Consider the following 10,004-nt stretch of genomic DNA (forward strand, 5'->3'; position numbering starts at 1 on the left):
GGTAACTATTCTACTTTATGACTGTAATGATTGTATTATTTGAAAAATACCACAAAATAATGCTCATATTTTGCCGACTTCTTCTATTTGTTCCCACCCCAACATATATAATTGCCACGCAAAGAAAGAGATTCGTGTTTCTTTCATTTAATAAGCCTTGATATTTGTCTCCTTCGATGCTCTCTCATGATGATCATCACTTTACCTAGTCATCAACAAGATTTCTTATATGCCACATGCCACAATATAGTTTAGAATGTTCCCATTAGATTCCATGTGTCACATGAAAAGACATACTACTTCCAGTCCTAAATATAAGAGCTGATTGTCTTAAAATATCTTTGCTAATCAAGTTTATTAGAACTACCATTATTAGAAGGACTATCTTAAAAAAATAAATAAATATGAGCGACAAAGTAGATTGAAATCTTATATTTAGAACCAAGATAAAAAGTCAAACGATGTTTTATATTAAGAATCGGTAGTATATGTCTAGCTAGTTATTAATATTAAAGCCCATACAATGACAAGAAATAAAAAAAACCAATAAAATAGATAATTTTTTTATGTTCTTAAATTACAAAGTAATTTACCTAATAAACAACTGGGAAAATAAATTTGTAAGTTCTTATACATTCATCTTATCTTTAATTATGTTTTTGCAGTTTTTTTTTCCTTTTTAACCGGGTCCCTACAGTTGCATCAATTATAGACGTTAATCGCTATGCTCATAATATGTTAATTTGTAAGAGAAACAATACTGGTAACTGATGTCATGGGTCTCATTTAATATACCCCTAAATTAAATTTGATACGTAGATTTAAGTAAAATCTAAATTAACTAGATTACAAATTATATGTGTGTGTGTGTGTGTGTGTGTGTATGAAGATGGTTATCACCATAGTTTTTATTTTCATGTTAATTGTAAAAAACTTTTATTTTCTCATTTGGTTTTAAAAAATTCATTTTTATTTTGCATTTTGTAACAACTCACGCATGATTTAATGAATATCCACATCAATTCTAATTAACCTATGATAATTATAATGTCTGATGCATATAATTGAGGAGACTAGAAGGACAAAAATCTGATTATAAATTGGATGAAATTATAACTGTAAGTTAATTTTTCAAACAATTAGTATTGCAAAGCAAAACAAAGCATTATAACATTATATAAACGAACAAATATGATTTTATAATTTTTATATAAGATACTGACATAAAAATGAGATGCCAGCCACATCATATTGCCATTGTCAAGAACACCTTCAACATAAAATTAATATAAACAGCATAAAAAATATTTAACCGTGAGTCTTTGAAACAAAATTTTTAAACTTTCTTATGTATGCATAAAAGGGGAAAAACAAGGAACTGGTTTCGGTCGGTGATCGCAGTGATCCATATTTATATTTTTATTTCTTAAAAATATTTTTCTTTGATAAGTAGATAATTGAAAATAATTGTAATTTTGTAACTGTAAAATTTTTTTAAAAATAATTTTTATTTAAAAATTATTAATTAAAAATTTTAAATCTATATCTTTCAAACTGCATCTGAATAATGTAGATTTTACTACAATGATCGGTGTTATGATGCTGATCGTTGTAATAAATACTGAAACTGGTCCAAAAAGTAATGGAGATGGTGAATTTATAAAAAGGTGACATCAAACTGGTTAAAGCATAGTGGCATTAAGCAATGAAAATAAGATGCCATTCAATTCGCATCATATTAAGTATTGCCAAAAAGCAAAAGCACAGTTGACATGAGAATAATACTCTCACTAATCTTTACATAAGCAATAACTGACAAATTACATAAATTAACATATTAATAAAAATTAGTTGAAATCAATAAATATGTAAACGATATAATTTTTAATTTTTTGTAGATATAGTCTTGTTTATAATGATGATCAGTACCAAATAAAATGAGTGAAAAAATGAATAAAAATAAGTAGGGAAAAAAATATAAGAGAGATGTATAATTAATTAATGATAAAAATAGAAGAAGAAAAAAAACACATTCAAGTTCCAGACAAACACAACAGTGTCACTTATGTATAAGATCAAGGGAGAGAGAATATAAATAATAATAATAATAATAATAATGCATTGAATCGAGACTTGATATTTATAAACATCTGACTCATATCATATTTGCCTGTAATGGCTGGAAATGGAATGCAATAATAGTGACTATAATGAGATTGTTTGGTCACAGATGGTGAAATGAAATTTATTTTTTATTTAATTAACTATAAATAAAATTTAAAAAAAAAATGCTTTGTTTTGGTTATCCTTCACCCTACTAAAGAGACTTACACATTCAGCGTGCTCATAAATATACTCTCAAGTTATGATTTTTTTAAAAAAAATTTTTTTATAAATTCTCGTAATCAAACTTATACTTAAATAAATTTTCTCATATAAATACATATATAATTAAAAATATCAATTTTCAAGGGGTCTCACCTTCCTAATGAGAACAATACAAGATCAAATTTTGAAAAACGTAATTATTATAAGAACTTTAACCTTAATGTTCCTGGTTTGATAAAAATTAGTCTCAACCCTAAGGTGTGTTTGGTATAAGGGATTTGAAAAGGAGGGGAGGGAAAGGGAAGGATTTTAATTATTTATCTTTGTTTGGCAACACACAAATTTTAAGAGGAGAAGGTTCCCTCTACTCCTCAACCTCCCCTCTAAATTTGGGAGGATTTGAAGGGAAAGGGTAATATTTTGTCATGTTGTAACCATCATGCTTATATTTTATCATGTTGTGGCCATTATGCCTATATCTTAAATAAAATAAGGGCGAAATTGTCAATGTAAAAATATTTTTTCATTCTCTCTCCTCATGAATCAAACAAAGTAATATTAAAACTTCTCCTTTTTCTCCTTTTTTATAAAAATATTAAAAAAAATACATTCAAGTTCCAGACAAACACAACAAAAAAATGCATTGAATCGAGACTTGATATTTATAAACATCTGACTCATATCCTATTTGCCTGTAATGGCTGCAAAGGGAATGCAATAATAGTGACCATAATGAGATTGTTTGGTCACATATGGTGAAATGAAATTTATTTTTTATTTAGTTAAATATAAAAAATTTAAAAAATATGTTTTTTTGGTCATCCTGACTTACACATTCAGCATACTCATTAATATATTTTTACCTCATGATTTTTAAAATTTTTTTTTATAAATTCTCGGAATCAAACTTATAATTGAATAAACTTTCTCATATAAATACATATATAATTAAAAATCTCAAATTTTAAACAGTCTCACCTTCGTAAGAAAAAGAACACGCGTTCAAATCCTGAAAAATGTACTATTTGTTATGACTTATGAGAGTTTTAATCTTAATATTTTCAATTTGATAGAGATTAGTCTCAAACTCAAAGTAAGATAAGGATATTCTGACTTATATTTTAAAAAAATCCCAAATTTATAAAAAAGCAAAAAGGTGACAGACCAAACAGATTAGAGCATGTTAGGCATAATTAACCTTTTTCCTGTTTGGGTAGTCAAATACCAAAAAAGATTAATCTATTTTAATTAATGATTGCCCAAATTATCAAATCACCCTCCAATCAAAACAATGTCTCAACAGTTTACCTACTTTTGGGGTATTAAAAAAATGGGGATATTGAGATCTGATTCAGAAACACGCCCCCACTTCCGCCTAATATTTAATTACTAATAATTAGAAAAGTCTTAATCACTAATTAATGATCCTAATAAACAATTAGTAGTAGTATTCTGGGTGGTCCACCCATGGCAGTTAACAATGGTTGACCTCTCCCACGTGGCTGGAACTCTGAATCTGGACCATTCTTTTTTCTTTTTTTTTTAAAAAGGTGTTCTCCGAAAAGTAATTATTGAATATTGAGGTGAATCTACATTAAATATTCAACATTATCAAAATTATTAAAAATATTCATATGAAATCGCGTTGCATTCACTTTGCTTTACGCTTTTATTTTTTTTCCCCAATTACGTACACCATTTATACTCCTGAATATGGTCTGTTTTATTATGTTTATACTTTAAGAAGGATTAAATTCAGTTTTGTTTTGAAAGCTTTTAAATCGGAGCTACGGACATCATAAAATTTTTTTGGAGTTAATATTTCTCCGAAAATGTTAAAAATGGAGCAGCGTTTTCGTTCTCTAACCATAGCGAAACAACCGTTATGCCATATATGATTTCACGTGAGGTATGAGAACCAGTTTTAATGTTGATCGCAGCCGTTGCGATGGGATCTAAAGCATTTAAAATAAGTTTTGATAGTTTAGATTTAAAATTTTTAACTAATAATTTTTAAATAAAAAGTTATTTTTTAAAATTACAGTTAAGAAATTACATTTATTTTTTATTATATGCCTATTAAAAGGAAAACATTTGTAAAAGCAAAAATATTAAATTATAAATCTCGCCGTTCACATTAAAGTTAAATGGTTGAGATTTAATGAGCATTATAGTAGTCATCATTACGATGAGCACTGAAATTGGCTCGGTGGGACATGACTGTACTTTCTTTTAATTCATTTTTTCCAAAAATTTTTTGGGCAAATTACACACAGGTCCCACACAAGACAATTAATTCATAAAAAGTCTCTAAAAATTTCAAAATGATTCCTAAGTCTCTAGGGACCTGTGTGTAATAAATTAAAATTAGAAAATTACCTATTTACCCCATTAATTTTATTGTAGTAATTTATTTACAACCTCAACAGTGACTGTTAACAACCCGAGGAGAAGTGGTTAACAACCTCGGCAGTGCCCTTGACAACTCACTCTGTGGGATACCAGAGGCACTGCCGAGGTTGTTAACCACTTCTCCTTGAGTTATCAACAGCCACTGTTGAGGGTTGTAAATGAACAGGGCAAATAGGTAATTTCACAATTACAATTTATTATACACAGGTCCCTGTGGACTTGGGAGTTATTTTGGAATTTTGAGGGACTTTTTGTGAATTAATTGTCTTATGTGGGACCTGAGTGTAATTTTTCCAATTTTTTCTAGGAGCCATATTAAATTGTAGGGAGAATCTCATAAAAAGGAAGCTTAAAATTACTAAATATTCCTTCAGTTCTTAAATAAAACCTATTTAACTAATTTGATTAGATCAAGAAAGTTAGATAAGTTAGTTAATTATAAAAAACATGACATGTTTTTCTCAAAAAATACTATAATCATTTTTCTTAATATCTTCTCTTTATGTCTTAGTTGATTATGGTTGATAGAATATCAGTAAGGATAATTTAGAAAAAATTGATAAATGTGATAAATAGGTCTTATATTTAATATCAAAATCAATTCAACAATTAGGTCTTATATTAAAGACCGGAGAAGTATTAAATTAGGTTGGGTAACAACACTTTAACAGGTGTTGACAATACTAGATTTATAAATAACAATACATTTTTGTTGAAATTTCTTATGTAAAAATTTATAATTTCAAACTTGTTTTGTGTAAGAGTTAGAGATTTATGTTGACATTGACAAATTCATCTTATCTGTAGTCATGCTGAGAGGAAAAGGGTAGGCAATATTAAGGGCAGGATGAGGCATTGATGATCTCCACTCTGTACTTTTACTCTGCGCCTTTTCATGTTCATGTTTTTTTTTTGGGGGTCTTTTTTCATTTCGCTATTTCAATTTGGGCACATTACTCCTTTTTTTCAATACTTTCACGGCAATATTCTTCTTTTTATGAAAAATTTTAGGGTGAAAATAATAGGGGGAAAAAAGCATAGTCATGCCCATGTAAAACATACACGGCATGAGATTCGACAAAACAAACATTCATTTGGCTATTTTTTAGTATGGGGTGCCATTACTTTTACTTCTTTTTTTTTTTTTGTCCACCCAATTTACCGAAACTTTACTCCTATACATCTGGATTCGACCCACGTCGTTCACCTAGCTATGGTAGGTGAGTCTCCCAATAGAAATTTTTGCATATGCTGACACTCGAACTCGAAACCTCACTTAATCGGTACCAACTCTTGCTTTTACACTTTGGAGATGACATTGAAGCTGCAAAAATTTTTTGGGTACTCGCAGTTTTTACAATAAAACTTTTAAGGCAAAATTGGGCCTTAATCCTTTAAGATGGAAGAAAAATTTATTTCATGTTACATACACTTTCTTAATCTCAAAACTCTCAGCAATAAGTATTTTTAAATGCATGAAAGCCCTTTTAGCTATAAATGAGAGGCAAATTTGGAAAAGTATATTTTTTTTTTTGTTATTTCCAAACCAGTCCTAATTAAATGGGTCACAAATTTAATACCACTAACTAAATTAACTGCGTTCCTTAAATCTTGCCAAATACTTCCTTTTATCTTAAATACGTGAACTTTTTACCTAATTCACATGGACTTAAAAAAAAGAAGAAGAAGCCTGGGTTGATTTATTGCAATTAAAAATCAAAAAAATAAAAATTTATGATATATATTTTTTTGAAATGTTTCTCCCACTTAATTCGAGTAACGACTTTTATTCATTCATTAAAATTAAAAAAAAAAAGGTGCTGAGTAGGGTTACTTAGTAAAAAAATAATTTTTTGGCCAACGTAAAAAAATGGGAGAATTATAAATAACTATTACAAATATTTTTCTCATTTTCTCGTGGCCAACCTTCCAAATATTTGTATTATTATTAGATTTTATACAAAGTTAATGATATTTTGATATTATTAATCAAAAGTTCGGATTAAACAGCCTAATTCTAGACGAATTTGATCCTGATGGAAAACAAATTCTAAAAGTGTAATTTGCCTCTAACCATAGTATTTAAATGAAATATGATACTCCTTCGATCTTAAATGTAAGATTTATTTTATAATATAAAATTATATTATAAAATAAATCTTATATTAAAGATAGGAGGAAGTAATTAAATTAAATAATCTCACGGAACCAGGTCCACACAAAGTGCACATGGCTACGTGGCAAGTTATCCGGCCCAACTAACCGGCGAAGAGGAACGTGTGGGTCATTTCGCACTTGCCGGGTTACCATACAAACCGACAAAGGGTCCGTGGGGACCCACCGCCCACCACAGCCAAAATCCTCTGTTCCTGCATTTCGCTCTGCCCCCAACCCCCCAGCATTTCTCCGGTGGGTCCCACGACCAGCCAATCGGCGGCCCATGAGCATCGGAGTATCACCTTGATGGACCACATGGCATGGCGTGCCACGTGTCTGGACCCACGAACCGGCTTAAATTAAAGTTACTTTCTCCGCTTGCTCTTTTTCTTCTCTTTTGGGGATTGAGGTTTTTTGATAACGTTATCTTTCGTTGATTGGATGATTTCGGCCACGTGGTTGTCCTTGTTGGATTTCCCTTTTCTTACAACCTGCCGCCAATTTCGGATCGGGTCGATTTGTTTTCTCGTGTCGGAGTAAGATCAACGTACGCAACTAAGCAACTTGATCTAATTTTCTTTTTTTAAAAAAAAAATTTAAACTTCAATCCTTTCTATTATAAATGAAAAAGATTTATCGTGCGTCCTCAACCGGAAACTATTTTCCAGAAACCATCCGCCCATAAAGAAAATTTTAGAATAATATAGTGCATAAATTTTCAAAATTGTTATAAATGTTATGATTTTTTTAACGCCATGCATTGAGTTATTTTTAAAGTTAAAGTATATTTTTAGTCTTTTAGCTTCACACAGGATTTCATTTTGATCCCCTAATTTTTAAAAGTATACTTTTAGTCTTTTAGTTCTAAAATTATTAGTCTTAAATAATAATTTTTTTTATAACAATTATAGTGTTTTGAATATTAAACGTAATATGTCAGCATTTAATAATGTTTTATCAAGAGTTTAATATCATCATTTTTTGTTAACAGTTTTAGGATTAAGAAGACTAAAAGTTTACTTTTTAAAGTTAAAGGACCATAATAAAATTTTGTGTAAAGTTAAAAGACTAAAAGTATACTTTAACCTATTTTTAAAAATGTTTTAAATGAAAGTAATTCATTAAAAGAATGGATCTTTTTTGCTATTATTTGCACAAATCGGCTTCTAATTGATTTATGGAGATTATTTATCACGTTTCCTTATATGCTGCTAAATTATTACTTGTTCTCGTTTACCCAAAAAATATATTATTTGACTTGCCCATTAATATCCTCGTGGCAATTTGTTTAAGAAAAATAGCAAGAAAAACGACAGATATTCAAATTCCTTAGAATGATTCGGGTCGAGCTCCATGCTCAAGCTAACCGATCCATTCACAATACGCGGGTCGGGTCGGGGCTAAGGCAGAGGACGTGGAGGGTCATGGTACACGCACTAGCTCCAAACTCTAGCTAGCCTTCTAATAGGCGTGTAAAACCCAGAACCAGACGACTGAGGGAAGACGAAGGCCTCAAATCCCACAGGGAAGAGGAAGTGGAGAGAAAAGACACCACAGTACAAAGAGAATATTACAGACAGTTCGGGACAGAAAAGGGACATTTTCATTTTCAATATAGAAAATAAGAGGGGGGAAAAAAGGAGGAGGAAGAAGAACAAGAAGAAAAGGGGAGCAAGAAAAGAAAGGAACACTAAAATGGTTTTTTGGGGGGGGGGAAGAAGGTTTGGCAAGAGTGGAGAGTATTTGGTGGGTCAGATTGTGAAGCCTAGAATGCTTAGTGGCCGTTGTTAGTTTGCTCTCCATGATGTTGATGTCTCCCTACTTAGTTTTGTTTAATTAATGGAAAGCTCCTGTGAGTGGTTCTAAGAAGCGCAATACCCAACAGGTGTGCATTTGTTTTTTTCCCGTTCTTCTCATGAAATTTCATATTTTTCTGAGTGGTTGGATTTCCGTGTGGCTTTTTGGATTTCATTGGATGAGTGTAACGAACTTCTGAATTTAATATTCAGCTCTAGTGCTGAAGTATGAACACGAGAAACCCGTAACAATAAAAATAAAATAATGATGCTGATAAGCAGTTGTTTTATCCTTTCTTGCTCTGACTGATGACTGCGATTTCTTCATGATTTGGATCCCATTATGTGAGTTGTTGCTGTAGTTAATGGAATGGTTGTTCTTGTTTATTCTAGCTGAAGTTCTTTTTATACTGAATTTTCATCCTGGTTTTTGGTTCAACTACAGATAAGCATTCGTGGTGCATCTTTTTCAGTTGCGGTTACAGTAGTTCCCAAGATTTCTATTGAATACGGCTTGTTGCTTCTTTTGATTGGCTGTTCACTCGTTTAAAAGTAGAGGGTAACGAAGGAAGAGTTTTATTTATCGATCGGGTAGCTATAATATAGTGTACAGTCATGCCTGTGACATCACTATGGGTTGTCTCCCCTAGCTTAGAGGTCTCCAATTGCTCTGGATTCCTTGATTCATTTCGAGACGGGAAGCTGTTTGATTCTTCCAAGTTTATCCCGCGTTGTTCAAGTTCGATCAGAGCAAAGAAGGATAGGAAGAGGAGGCGGAGACTTTGCTCTTTGAGTACAAATTTGAAGTATTCATGCGTTGGCCATACTGGCCTAGAGAGTGCTAGCAATTTACCTTTGCTATCAAACGTGCTAGCAAACCCAGCGGGAGAAATGGCTGTTTCATCAGAGCAGAAGGTCTATGAGGTGGTGCTTAAGCAGGCTTCCCTGTTAAGAGGAAGCTAGGATCTGTTGGGGACCTTGATGTGAAACCAGATATTCCTCTGCCGGGGAATTTGGGTTTGTTGAGCGAAGCTTATGATCGTTGTGGAGAAGTTTGTGCAGAATAATGCCAAAACGTTTTACTTGGGTTAGCTTTCTCTTATCTTTCCTTCAAGTGAGGAATTTACTTGTAGTTTAATTCGGGTTTGGATCATGGTTTGAATCCGATTGAAATTGGTTGTTTTGGCCTTCCAGGAACTCAGTTAATGACCCCTGAAAGGCGAAGGGCTATTTGGGCTATATATGGTGAGTAATATTGACCAACAGTTGAATTATTCTCATTCTTCTCAATCCATTTCATTTTGACAAGGA

General features: G+C 31.4%; 1 long non-coding RNA gene across 1 annotated transcript; it reads left to right on the forward strand.

Moving 5' to 3' along the window:
• Positions 1 to 8,612: 8,612 nt before the first annotated feature.
• Positions 8,613 to 9,203, forward strand: LOC114755878 (uncharacterized). The gene is made up of 2 exons (XR_003741368.1): positions 8,613 to 8,782; positions 9,139 to 9,203. It is a non-coding gene; the product is annotated as an uncharacterized LOC114755878 (long non-coding RNA).
• The last annotated feature ends 801 nt before the right edge of the window (positions 9,204 to 10,004 follow it).

This window comes from Neltuma alba, unplaced genomic scaffold (assembly GCF_004799145.2).
Source record: "Neltuma alba isolate B1F8T4 unplaced genomic scaffold, ASM479914v2 tig00010344_pilon, whole genome shotgun sequence".
NCBI classification, from domain to species: Eukaryota; Viridiplantae; Streptophyta; class Magnoliopsida; order Fabales; family Fabaceae; genus Neltuma; species Neltuma alba.